Genomic DNA, 14,887 nt, shown 5'->3' with positions numbered 1-14,887 from the left:
ACAGTTGCCCCCAGGGTTCATATCCTTCCATACTGCAAGGCTCAATCAACTCTTTTTGCTATTGAAGGTTGTCTCTCTATTTAGCACCATGTTACTTTGATATCCCATTACATTTTTTTTACAAAACAAAGCAAATGGCCCTTTATTTCACCCTTGTGCAGGGCTCATGGTAATCTTCCCTGTATCATTCCAATTTTAGTATATGTGCTGGGGAAGTGAGCACCAAAGGGCCCTTTGTGTGCAGTAACGTAACAATAAAGCACTGATCTCCTTATGAGATTATGCGGAAAAACACTGGAAAATTCCAGACCACTGCAGGCTACCCCTGGATTCAGAATAGGATTGAAGTACACAGATTGAAGTACACAGTGAAGCTATTTCTCAGCATCTAGGAAATGTAGGGGCCAGCAATTGACTGGTGAACGTAACAATATTGCCATATATCAGTGCAATACATATACAGACGGTCCCCTACTTAAAGGACACCAGTCATCAGGTCTGTGTCACTTGTCCTGTCACTACTACCAGTTGGAGCAGCTCACACGGATCCTATCCCAGCCTTTATCTAGTTATTTCATACATTAATCATTATAAAATCATCTTTTCTTTATTATGTAAATGAGGCTGGTCACATGGTCAGAGGTAATGATGTCACCCCTGTTACCTCTCCCCTCTCCTCCCCCTGCTCATGTATGAGTGTGATGTATAGTAAAGCATTGCTAGTGTGTGTGCTGCATCTGCTGACATGCTGCAATACACATGTGAGAGACACAGACATCAGCTACACAAGTACCTGACATGTTCTGCTATAACATGGCTGCATCCTGGAGCTGAAAAGAATCATGAGAATGGTATGGAATTGGTAAACTTGGACACTACACTACAGTTGGTCAGATTTGTCTATGAATTTAACAGGTGGCGTGTGCAACTCCACTAACTGTAACAGGTCTGTGCGCAGTCCATGTTTACATGGATGTTAAATATTCTTGTCTGAAAAGTCTCTGCTCCTCAATATTTCAAGTCTTATGTTCATTACATTGTGAATATGTTGTGAGGCAATAATGAATTCGTATGTACTGCAGCAATAATGAATGTCGATAATAAAGTAAAGTTTTCTTGGGTGAGCTGACACTGGATACAAAAGATACTCGAATATAAGCTGAGATTTTCAGCACAATTTTTGTGCTGAAAAATCCCCACTCATTTTATACTCCGATATCTGGCGTCCTCTTCTTCTTCCAGCAGCACCTCTTTGGGTTTCCGGCCAGCAGATGCACATCTATATGTCTCTTTAGCTTGTTATTGGGCGTCAGAAGCTCATGTTCTCATATTGCTCGTATCCGTCTGCCGGCATCAATGAAGCTACGCACATGCTCTCTTATTAGGCTTTACCTGCCCCTGGTAGCCTTTGGAAAAATCAATGGATGAAAGTTTAATTCGGCAGCTGCAGGGAGGGGTAATCTGCATCAGAACTACTTAAGAAGGAAGTTTCCCCGTGGTAGATGTAAGTGGTTAAAGTGGCAATATGTGATTTTGAGTTCTCAACTGTAACTTTAACCGTTGAAATCTCCGGTTATGTTTCACCTACACAATATATTATTAAAGGGGAGCTGAGTCCCCCTCCAACCTATCAGGTGAAGGCAGAAAGTATAAGGAGCTGCAGAAGACACTTTGATAAAGTACATGCACGCTCTGCCTCTGAACCCGAAAAATGGTGATGTATTCACACTGTACATATTTATGAAATATTTTGGTAAAGGTTTATACAATTTTACAGCTTTTTAAAAAATTTAATGGGGAAAGATGGCAAAATAAAGCATATTCTTTCATATTTTTTGTTATTTGTCTGCTAATTTTATAAAAAAGTTATGAATAAATTTATTCTATGAAGCTATATTCCCATATGCCATAAAAATAACAAAGTAAAAATTGTAAACGGTTCCAAAGATATTATCATTTAAAGAAGCACAGAACAGAACTGCAAAAATTGACCTGGACATTCAGGTACCATAGACTATCAGTCATAAAGGGGTTAAACACAATTCTATTAATGACATTCATATGAGAGGAATAAAATATTTAATATCTTTACATGTATCATCAGAATGGCGCCATAAGAAATAATTCAGATTACCAGGCTATATCCCCAGCTACTGCAATCATTAATGACTTGTATTTGATAAGTTGGTAATTTCAGGCTACCAGCTACCCCTCTGGACCCAGTATTTGATGAAGTATCATTGTTGGTAGAAATACTTTTATTATATAAAATAATGCCTACCAAAGAAATAAGGATTTTTACATACATGCACATGATAACAATGGGGCACATTTATCAGGGCTTGTATGCCAGCTATGACAATTCGAACCACCATAAATTGTGATTTTCCCCTTTACACCACCTCCATTTCAAGTGGAGGTGGCAAGCAATAAGTCAATTTTATGTATTGCCATGTTACGGTGCAGGCCCTAAGAAGAGGGCTCTCAACCCTACTCTCCGGTGCCAGACAGACAGAGACAGACAAAAATAAACAGACATAGCCAGTGAAAGAGACAGACACAGGGAGAGAGAGCAACAGAGAGAGACGGAGAGCAACGACTCAGAGAAAGAGAAGCAGACAAAGATAGAGAGAGATGGACAAACAGAGACAGACAGAGAAAGAGAGACAAAGACAGACAGAAATAGCAAGATAAAGAGAGACAGACAGAGATAGGGGGAGACAGAGAGAGACAGAGGCAAAGAAAGAGAGACAAAGAGAGTGAAACACAGAGATAGATAAAATATCAAGAGAAATAGATATATAGAGATAGATAAATACACTCACCGGCCACTTTATTAGGTACACCTGTCCAACTGCTCGTTAACTTGTTGATGCCAGAGGTCAGAGGAGAATGGGCAGACTGGTTCGAGCTGATAGAAAGGCAACAGTGACTCAAATCACCACCCGTTACAACCAAGGTAGGCAGAAGAGCATCTCTGAACGCACAGTACATCGAACTTTGAGGCAGATGGGCTACAGCAGCAGAAGACCACACCGGGTGCCACTCCTTTCAGCTAAGAACAGGAAACTGAGGCTACAATTTGCACAAGCTCATCAAAATTGGACAGTAGAAGATTGGAAAAACGTTGCCTGGTCTGATGAGTCTCGATTTCTGCTGCGACATTTGGATGGTAGGGTCAGAATTTGGCGTCAACAACATGAAAGCATGGATCCATCCTGCCTTGTATCAACGGTTCAGGCTGGTGGTGGTGGTGTCATGGTGTGGGGAATATTTTCTTGGCACTCTTTGGGCCCCTTGGTACCAATTGAGCATCGTTGCAACGCCACAGCCTACCTGAGTATTGTTGCTGACCATGTCCATCCCTTTATGACCACAATGTACCCAATATCTGATGGCTACTTTCAGCAGGATAATGCGCCATGTCATAAAGCTATTTTACAAAAGAGAGATAGAGTCCTGCAGGGACAACTATACCCATTCGTCACTAAAAATTAACTTTTATTTATACAAAAGAACTAAAAAGTAGATTGGCAAAACTCCATCCACTATTGTGACTTTAAAATTATCAGCAGAGATGAATTGCAGCCACTAAGACTGGGTAGGATTAAGTCAGAGCCACCAATATACTGTAGTGGGTACAGGAGGTTCCCCTATTGCAGCGTATCCCTATCCATCTACCCCTCATTCGATTGGGAGACGATACTCCCTGTAACCCTAATGGCTGACCTCAGCGTCCTAAGGGGAGGAGGGGGAGGTAGGGAAAGGGAGGATTCCTATCAAGCTAAGCTGATCCGCTATCCCTGTTACAGATACTGAATAGCGTAATGTGAAGGTGGTGGATAGACTCTTGCCTTATTCCCTATTACATAAGGCTGCTACACAGTGCTGTATTAAAATAGGATCAATATTAGCCCCCCCGACATGTTTCGCCACTCGCGGTGGCGTCCTCAGGGGTATCGGGGCTATAATAGCCCCGATACCCCTGAGGACGCCACCGCGAGTGGCGAAACATGTCGGGGGGGCTAATATTGATCCTATTTTAATACAGCACTGTGTAGCAGCCTTATGTAATAGGGAATAAGGCAAGAGTCTATCCACCACCTTCACATTACGCTATTCAGTATCTGTAGCAGGGATAGCGGATCAGCTTAGTTTGATAGGAATCCTCCCTTTCCCTACCTCCCCCTCCTCCCCTTAGGACGCTGAGGTCAGCCATTAGGGTTACAGGGAGTATCGTCTCCCAATCGAATGAGGGGTAGATGGATAGGGATACGCTGCAATAGGGGAACCTCCTGTACCCACTACAGTATATTGGTGGCTCTGACTTAATCCTACCCAGTCTTAGTGGCTGCAATTCATCTCTGCTGATAATTTTAAAGTCACAATAGTGGATGGAGTTTTGCCGATCTACTTTTTAGTTCTTTTGTATAAATAAAAGTTAATTTTTAGTGACGAATGGGTATAGTTGTCCCTGCAGGACTCTATCTCTCTTTTGTAAAATTGCATTTATTGTATACCCAGTCACAAATTGGTCACAATATATAAACTTTCTTTTTGGATGCTAATGTCATAAAGCTGGAATCATCTCAGACTGGTTTCTTGAACATGACAATGAGTTCAGTGTACTCAAATGGCCTCCACAGTCACCAGATCTCAATCCAATAGAGCATCTTTGGGATGTGGTGGAACGGGAGATTCGCATCATGGATGTGCAGCCGACAAATCTGCGGCAACTGTGTGATGCCATCATGTCAATATGGACCAAAATCTCTGAGGAATGCTTCCAGCACCTTGTTGAATCTATGCCACAAAGAATTGAGGCAGTTCTGAAGGCAAAAGGGGGTCCAACCCGTTACCAGCATGGTGTACCTAATAAAGTGGCCGGTGAGTGTTGAATGTCAAATATTTTCAGTTAAGCCATTGTATTTTGTCATAGCTAAAAGCAGTTATTCACTATCCTGGCTTACCTACTTTTTAATGGTAAAATATGCATCTAATATGTATGTATTTGTAATAACTGAACTGAAAATTGTATAAGAATGGATTGTATCTGTATGTCTTATGTTGTGATATTGAATAGGGTAGATGAAGACACGAGTTGCTCCCTCACCTTATGTCTCCATCTACCCTACCATATAGATTGTGAGCCCTCACGGCAGGGTTTTCCTCCACTTGTTCCAGATCTCTCTATTTTTTTCTTGCTTCTGTTCTCTTACTATACTGTATGTGACCCCTTTACTGAATGTACACCACCATGAAATTAATAGTTCTTTTTAATAAATACTAATCATAAGATATGGTCCAATGTCTGCTATACATATTATTATGCACCAAATGGTTAAACTAGAGAAATTCTCACTAACACAAGGGTTTAATATTTAACTACAATGCCATAAATGTACCCTGGTTTGTGTGAAGAATGTACAATGCCACGTTTCAAGCCTGGAAAGTGGCAGTGCCTCCATTAAGGCCTGGGCTATATCGTTACATGTACTTATTTCTTCTTGTTGTATCAGTGTTTCCAGTTTGGTATAATTGCTATGAGGTCATGCCAAATGTTTCCGCCTACAAACCCATCATTCAAAACCTAAGCGTTCAATCTTCTGAAGATAATCATGTATGAAATGTGACGGCTGGAAGTTTTTGGCATTTTGCTTTGGACTACAAAGCTATTTAGAAAAGCTTAAACTTCTTGGCCATACATATACTAGTACATTTACTATTTACGCCAAATGTCTTACATTTAGCAATTTAACAGTCTCAGTACCAGCTAGTAATAAATTGGCATAATGAAAATGTTAAATAGGTTTTTGGATCTGTCGGGAACATAGAAAGCCAAAAATAATGTCAATTTAGTTTATAAATGTTACATAAAGTGCATTAATCACTGTAAGGGAATATTTCACTGCAGCAGATTCTTTACATATGAAATGTTTCGTGATGGAAAATGTCATAAAGCACTGCAGAGCGTCTTACTTCAGGTGACATATTTCTAGTAAAGCAAGCAAAAACACATTGCTATAAATGATGTGCAAAACGCTAAAGAAAGACAAAAAGCAATGGACAGTCAGGTAGTTGAAGATTCATAAATGTTGCCTGATAGACTTGTATACCTTGTAAACTACTTAAAGAGGACCTGTCACCCAGATATTGGGCTCTAGGGGCTGCTTACTAAAGGGACAGAGCCTCACTGGCAGCTAATTTTACGTGATATGGGAAGGACTTGTAACCCTTTTAGCAGTAGACATTGTTAGGCAGGGTGGTCAAAATCTGATGACAGGTCCTCTTTAAAATAAATTTTTCCTCCTCTTCTCCTATTTTCCTACTTTATCAGCCAGAGTTTTCCCCATTTTGCATAAACATTATTAGTAATGTACCAATATTTTTCATAAGCTTTTACATGCTTAAAGAAGAATTTTCCCACCCTGACTAACAATGCCTGTTGATAAAGCGTTACAAGTCCTCCCCATATACCCTAAACTTAGCTGCACCTTAATTATAGTCGTTTTTCTGATGTGCAAATTAGCTTCCTGAATCATGTCTGCTGGCTGTAACTCTTCTCTAGCAGTGAACCACGCCCCATTATTATGACTGAAAGCTGTGTTTCTCTTCAAATCACTGACCTGCCTCTTTGCACTGAAGGACTGTCTGCTAATATTCAACTACAGACATATAAAGCAATATTTACTTACAGGAAATAGTGTGTAAATTTTTTTTATCTCTTGTTACATTCATAACATGTGACCATCATCACAAGTCCTTTAGCCTTCTAACAATGGCAAACTGTACACCATGTATGTGATCACACAAAATCACAGCAGCCTGCATGGTCAGATACATGCATGGACTACAGTATGCTATTGTTAAGAGGTTAAAGTACCTGAGATTATGTCACCCTTCTCACATGACATGAACTGTTAAATGGTAAGAAGGCATAAGGCTTTGGGAGGAGGGGCTGGCCGAGCAGGATAACCCCCCCCCCTTTAATGCCAGATAATATAAGATAAAAGGTGAGCTATGTGGATGTAAGAGAAACAAATTCATGTTGCAATTCATGTTAGTTGAAAAATTTAGGTGGTAAGAAAAATGTATGTTTAGCTAAAATTTCCGAACAATTTTCGATTTTTAAAAATCCAAATTTTTCGTCTTTTCCGACACATAGTCATAACACCAAAAGAACTTGATAACTAAAATTTAAATAATGTCTGCTTTATGTTGACATAGTTTTTTATGTGTCCTCTCATGTTTGTAGGCTTTAGGTGCGATTTTTTACGTTTTCATAAAAAACCCAAAATCCTGCTTTTGAAAGACCTGCTCTGCTTTCTTATGAGAAGCCTAAATAATAGTAAAACCCCATAGAATAACCCATTTTAGAAATGACATGCCTCAACATATTTAAAGCGCAAGAGTTCAATGAAGGTATCTCATGAAGGTATTCTTTAAAATATTTACACATTCTCAGTGGATACAATACCAAAACACTCCACAACGTTTGATAATCAATTTCTCCTGTGTATGCCAATACCCCATATTTAGTGGGAAACTGCAATATGGACACACACCAGGCATTGAAGGGAAGGTGCTCCAATTAGCGCAGATTTGCTTTGTCACTTTTTTAAGGCTATGCAATCTTTATTTTTTTTTGGCAATTTGGACACTTAAGGGCTTATTTTCTGTGAGATTAGATGCACTTTACAAATACTTCCTTTTAGTGGGTCTTTTGCTTATTGATTTGATTTTATTAACTCATGAATGAATGGAGGAAAATAAAATCATCAATTCTGGTTTGTGATTCTTTGCATTTTTTTGCGTCGTTTTTCGTACTTTTACCGCTTTATTTAACTGCGGATCACTACGATTATGGTGATACCTCATTATTATTTTTTTACAATTTTACTGAAAAAAACTAATATAGAAAATATCTCACTTTTAATACCTTACAAAGTAATGGGACCATCCAAAAAGTCCTATTGCAAAACATCCAGTTTTGCAAATTAAAACTGCAAAGAAAAGCATTGGTTTCTTTTATACTCGATGCTGCACTTGATATGACCAGTTATCTGTGGGTGTGAGAATTAGACAGACAGGGAGAAGGTCACCCCCCCTTGGAGGAGATGGTGGGGGTAAAGACAGAGACGCATGTAAACGTGTTGCTTAGTGCTCATCTCATCCTCTCAGAACATTCAAATTACTTTATTTAAAATGAAATCCTAGGACTGCCCCCTCGCAGCCTAAAAACATGACAGATTACATGAGTACATGTTTGCCATATAAGACCTTTACGTAAAACTGATGATAAAGCTAGAATAAGCAACTAAGAGGGAATGTTTTGCTGAGAGTCCAAGCTACAGCTGACATTCACAATTGTATTGAGTTGTACAATGTGTATTGTTAGGGAAAGGTCATTAACCTAGCACAGACCCATGGCAATAACAGTAACAATTATTACAGTTACAATTACAAATTATACAATTATAAATTAATTTACATTTACATACCATATACAGGCGGTCCCCTACGTAAGAACACCCGACTTACAGACGACTCCTAGTTAAAAACGGACCCTGGATGTTGGTAATTTACTGTACTTTAGTCCTGGGCTACAATAAATATCTATAACAGTTATCAGAGGTGTCTGTTATGAAGCTTTAGTGTTAAACCTGGTTCTTATGACAACCCAAGATTTTAAAATACAATTGTCACAAAGATTCCAAAAAAATTTTGGCTGCGGTTACAATTATAAAGTATACAGTTCCGACTTACATATAATACTCACCATTACGATGGCTTAGGCAGCTCCTCTTCATCTTCATGCCACAGGTCCGTGACAGCTCCGTGCTGACATCACTTAGTACATGAAGACAGAAGAGACGAGGCCACGAAGCTGTCGTGGACCTGCGGCATGATGATGAAGAAGAGGTGCCTGGGCTATTGGAATGGTGAGTAGTCAGTTTATATTTTTTTTTACTGGCAAGGTATACCCTACAAGGGGCTGGCAGGCAATTTATACTAAAGGGTGGGCTGCTATATACTTAAAGGGGCTGGCAAGCTATACATTAAAGTGGGCTGGCAGGCTATATACTACAGGGGGTGGCTGGCTATATACTACAGGGGCTGGCAGGCTAAGTACTACAGGGTCTGGCAGGCTATGTACTACAGGGGCTGGCAGGCTATGTACTACAGGGGCTGGCAGGCTATATACTACAGGGCCTGGCAGGCTATATACTACAGAGGGCTGGCAGGATGTATACTGTGCGGCTGTGACCAATGCATTTTCCACCCTTGGCTTATACTCGGGTCAATAGGTTTTCACAGTTTTTGGTGGGAAAAATAGGTACCTCGGTACCTCGGGTTGGCTTATACTCGGGTATATACTTATACTTCCAACCTGCCACGCAGTGTAAGTCTCCATATAAAAGTGGGCAAACTCATTAAAGGGGTGTTCCCATTTCGGCAAATTTAAGTTATTGTTTGTATGATTAAAAATTATGCAATTTTCCAATATAGTTTTTTAATTGTTTGTTTCATGTGGACAGAAATCTGACCATGGTCACACAGGTGTGCGGCTCGTTAATATCATAGAAAGTAATCAGAGCTGTCTGCTATAATGAGCTGTGCACCTGTGCACCATGGTCAGAATTCTTTCCACCTGAAACAAACAGTGAAGTTCCCAATAAAAAGCTGTGAGGAATTGATACAGAAAGTATGTTGGTAAATTGTATAACGTTTAATTATTCAAACAAATGGGAATACCCCTTTAATAACTTAATTCTCATAAGATATCATTTCTTACCTAGCGATAATTGCTGAAATAACTTTTGATTCCTGTTGGTTCTGTAGAATACCCGTAACCAGTTTGCTGTATCTATCCTCATCAAGGAAGTGTTTCTGTTGTGCAAAGAACATAGCACTTTGTGCCTTTTCCATTAGATTAGATTTATATTCACACTGAGCAACCTGGCACAGTTCCTCTGTAGCGGGTGTAGGTGAAGCAACCAATTTATCTCTGTTTAAATTCTTTCTTCCAACTAATCCTTTGAAACAAAACTGCTCTCAAATAGATTTCTTCTGGAATACAGATACAGATAAACAATCTTATACCTCCAACTGTCCTGTTTATCTAAAATAGAGATCCAGTGGAGGTTAAGACAGAATAAGGGTCCAATGGGTTGAGCCAAAGTTCTTCACTAACAAAGGAGACGTCGGAGATGGACAATCTAATCAACCTGTTTTAGAGTGTGAGAGGAAACCGGAGGACCCACGGGAAACCCACACAAACACGGATTATGCAGTCACCAAGAATGTAAATGGGACAGCCGTTCCATTTAACCATTGAGTCCCCTATTTATTTTACCATCCATGGAGAGTATGATGGAAGGATATATACTGCAGCAGGTACTATCCATATTCCCTCTGTGGTGCCATATAGGAGGCTGAACCTCCCTTCTGTACCTATTAATATATCTGGAAGCATAAAGGACATCTACCATCACATCACCTGATGGTAGATAATTATTACTTACCTCCCCATCCTGTCCCCATGGGTCTTAAGCTTTATTTCTCATATCTTTACATGGGAACATTCCGGTGAAAAAGAAGGCTATTACATATGCAAATTAGCCTGGGGTAATATAATATAATTTATTCAGGCCTTGGGGAAACTGACACTGCCCGGAGAGCGTTCTGGGCCTTTGATGTCACCTCCTTTCCATTCAAATCTCACATTGGGCCAAAAGCCGACAGCACAGGGAATGTGAAAATCTCATGCATGCACGCAGATTAAGAGCTGGATTTGAATGACGAGCCGGTCACTGATGGGTGTTTGCTCAGCCCGTGAGCCCTCTCCATACACCCGCAGCTTACGTATGACGTACTAATACGTCACATGTCAGTAAGGGGTTAAATCAGAAACAAACCTGCACTTAAATTTGTCTCCCACAACTTACATTCCAAGTTAGCTGGATAACCTACCCCCTTAACCACAAGTCATTAAACCTAAGCCCCCCCAGATTTGCTGTTATAATTCATATTAATCATGCTGCCTCTTCATGGCCGCCAATCAGGCAATATGTCCAGGTCACGTCGGAACTCACCCAAACCCTGAACCTGAACTCCAAGTTCGGGCCATTCATCTCTAGTGGATGGCTTGTTTGGGGCCTAGCCACGGATGTCATGGTAGCACAGTCCTGGTGTAGGCCACTTCCACACCAGTCAGAGCCAGGAGGGGGAAGCTAGAAGAGGGTGGATGCATGGTAATAAGGTTCCCCCTAGGGCAATTTCGATGTGTGTTGGATGGGTCACAGCTATTAGGCCCTTAATGTAAGTAGTTTTAGTAGGGACTCACATCTGGAAATGGAATTGATTGTAAAACGTACAGCTCCTGTATTTCGCAAACTCGCAAAAATGCCATGAGCAGTAACAGGCTGTGCAACTTTCCACACTGATGCCATGGTTGTCCAAATTGATTACCTGATGGGCAGATAACTTCTCTCTTGGTTGCAGGTGTAGTAACTAGACCCAATAGCATTGGTCTGCGGGCTGAGCAATTTTTTGGGAGCGGTATCAGCTCTGCTGCATTAGCATCACAGATCTGTGGTATGTGTCTCAGTATGTTATCTCTGGCAAAAGACCCAGAACTCAGGGCTGAACCTATACTAATAGGGGGTGATTTATCATAATTCTCTTAGAGCAGAACTTTTTTAGTTGCCTATGGCAACCAACCAGAGCTGAGCTTTCACTTTCCCACAGCTGTTTATAAAATGAAAGCTGAGTTCTGATTGGTTTCCATGGACAACTAGAACAGTTTTACCTCAGAAACTTTATGATAAATGTACCCATAGACTCTATGACTCGTGCGCCAGCGTATGATAGCTCAGCCGCTGCAAATTCGCAGCCCGATACATTGATGTATTGGGGCGGGAGGCTGCGAATGTGTATGAAAAGTCGCTGGCAGCAGCAAGTGCGCAGGCGCTGGGACACTGGCGCGAAGGTGGCGGATCGGTGCAAATAATCGCAAAAGGTAGCAATAAGCTAGCATTTGCGATTATTTCAGGGCCTCTGCGCCACTGGCGTAGCGCAGAGGTCCTGATAAATATCCCCCTATGTCTCAGCATCTGGAAAGTTCCAGTACACTAGCCAAGAGGACAGCCTGTACTGACACCAGGTGACTTTTAACAATAACACAATTATAATACAAAATAGTTTTGAAACAATTCACTTATATTGCACACAATATTCCCACTCAGGACAGTAGGTGGCAATTTAAAGGAAATGTACCATCAAAATGAAGCATAATAAACCAGGGACACTTACTCACAGATCCAGCTACTCTGACTACGGTAATTCTTATATTGTTTTCCATGGCCTCCTTCCTTATAAAATCAACTTTTATAATTTTCTAATAATGCCTGCAGGGCTCTGGAGGTGTTACCCCTCCTAGCTGCAGACAGGAGGAGGGGAGCTGGGAGACAGTCTAACAGACTGTAAATCCAATTGTCTGCAATGTCTGAGAGAGAATGCGGACCTACATGACCTACTTTGGAAACCCCTAAAACTACACATACATTGCAGTGAAATATTAGAAAATTTGAAAGGGGCTTTTGATGTTATATTAAAAATGGATTCATTACTTTGTATTCAGGGTATTATAAATTAAGATCTGGCGAAAAGTAAGTTCTGGCCCACAGCATATGCATTGTATATTGCAAGGTAGGTAATTGGATTTCAGATAAAAGCTCTTGTCTGAAAAATGTGATTCCTTATATTATAGTTTTTAAGATTTGATCAGGAATACTATAAACAGGAGGTGAAAAGTATACTCTTAAGAATTTCGACAATAATGGGATTAAAGAATAATGGAATTCACAAATATAATGAACGGACAGTTATATAATAGCTGATATTACCTATCAGTACTTGTAGTAATTTTGATGAGCTGCTTACAATATCATGGTATCTTATGGACAATAGTTTTGTCGGCTGTTTCTGTTATCATGTTGACGTAGTCTCACCATTGTTGCATCAACCAACCTTGGGACATATTAGGCTACGTATTCGAGTTAGGACTTTTTGTAATCCATATTGCCTGTATATTTTGGTACCTGATAACTGCTTGTATACTTATTTCATACCATGTAAAGTATATTTATATACGTAGAGTAATTTTTTATTTTTTCTAATGGAAAAAAAAAAAACAGGCTGTAAATCTGCAGCACTGAGAGGTTCTTGTAACACCTGCTGGAAGCCCTTCAGGCTCATTAATATAATTGTTAAAGTTGATTTTAGAAGGAAGGAGGCCATGGATAAACAATATAAGAAGCTTACAAAGTCACAGTGCCTGGATCAAAGAGTAAGTGTCCCTGGTTTATCCTGCTTGATTTTCATGGTAGATTTCCTTTTAACAGCATAAAGTTAATAATGGCCCATATTCTGGGTCATTACAATGGAAAACAACACAAGAGTTTGATATTAGGGGAAAAGTACTGTATTATACTCATGTATGCTGACTGTGCTGGAGTGTCTTTGTTCACTGACTGGGCTGCACTGCAAGAAGTGAGAGTGAATAGAAGGAGCTCACTACACACAGCCTACTGTGCAAAACTATGGTGAGTGAGGACTCAGCATGGAAACAAACATTAAAGGAAATAATCAATGTGTGCTAGGATCATAGATACAGGTAAAATTTGTATCCTAGAAATGGTTTTACTGTGTACAAGCGGATGTAGATGAATTCCAAACTTTTTTTTAGGAGTAATTTAGAAAATCCCTTTAATGGGTATTCCCACAAAGACAAGTTTCTTATATGTACTTAGGATAACAAAATAACACATTCTCTAATTCACTGTTATTAACAAAAATACAGCATTTCACAGATATAAGTCTGAACTGTCTCTATCAGTCCTGGTGTACACATTTTCAGTTGCCTCTAGACACGACCCTGTAACTTCTCATTAAGGGTCGGGCCGCCATCTTGGATTTGTATTTGCAGCGTGCAGATGAGATTTCTGTCTATCTCTGTTGAATGTCTGTAGCCATGCCCCCTCAGAGCTCAGAGACACTCACTGATAACATCCTGCCAGGACATTGTGAGGAGAGAGAGCTGCAAACTACAAACTACAAGGAGATAAGTGATCCAGGGGAAGGGGGAAGCAGGCACATATCTGTGAGATGTAGCAGAGCTCACAGTGTAACAGTGTAAAAGTCTTTCAGACCGTCTCTCAGCCTCTGTCTGTCAGCCGATGTATAATCTCATCATCTCTGATCTGTCTCATCTCTCTCTATGTGTCAGTGTGTTGTCAACCCACAGAACTAGATAGGTAATACAGTAATGTGTCTGCTCAGAGAGGCCCTGCCTACACCCTGGAATCTTACACTGACCAGCCTATAGAGTGATAGGAGCTAAAACAGCAATAAAACTGAGTAAAACTGTAAGGGTTAAAATGATCTTTATTGAGTTAACATCACTAGGGCATTCAGATGTGAGAATTTTCTTTAATGGTGTCTTATTTTAGAAATATTCACAAACATGCTATTAGAAATAAAATATTGAGGATCTGATAAAGATTAGTATGACAGTCACAGGTATTTGCTGGGAGAAAATAAAATATAAAACTTTGGTTTTTCTATTGTGTAAAACATCTGTGTCGGTGTTATCCTCTGTCTGTGGAGTGTGGCTGGAGTGAGTAGATGCTGATTATGTCTTTGTGTCTTACTGGAACATTGATAGTGGAAACACAGGTTTAGGCTTGCTGGCTGGGTTGATTGGGTTTAGGCCCAGCAGTCTTCCAAAGCTATGCTCATCGATAGTTAACCCGCTGTTCTCTCTAAACTCATATAACTCCCTAACTGTTCTGTTTGGTCTGGATGTCAGAGCTCTGCATGCTAT

At 40.2% G+C, this 14,887-nt stretch overlaps 1 pseudogene; it reads right to left on the bottom strand.

Annotated features, from left to right (window-relative positions):
- Positions 1-123: 123 nt before the first annotated feature.
- Positions 124-223, bottom strand: LOC140123265 (U6 spliceosomal RNA; annotated as a pseudogene).
- Between the last annotated feature and the right edge of the window lie 14,664 nt (positions 224-14,887).

The sequence above is a fragment of the Engystomops pustulosus genome, chromosome 3, assembly GCF_040894005.1.
Source record: "Engystomops pustulosus chromosome 3, aEngPut4.maternal, whole genome shotgun sequence".
NCBI lineage: Eukaryota > Metazoa > Chordata > Amphibia > Anura > Leptodactylidae > Engystomops > Engystomops pustulosus.
The sequence above is the reverse complement of the archived record's forward strand: the minus strand, read 5'-3'. Positions and strand labels throughout refer to the sequence as shown.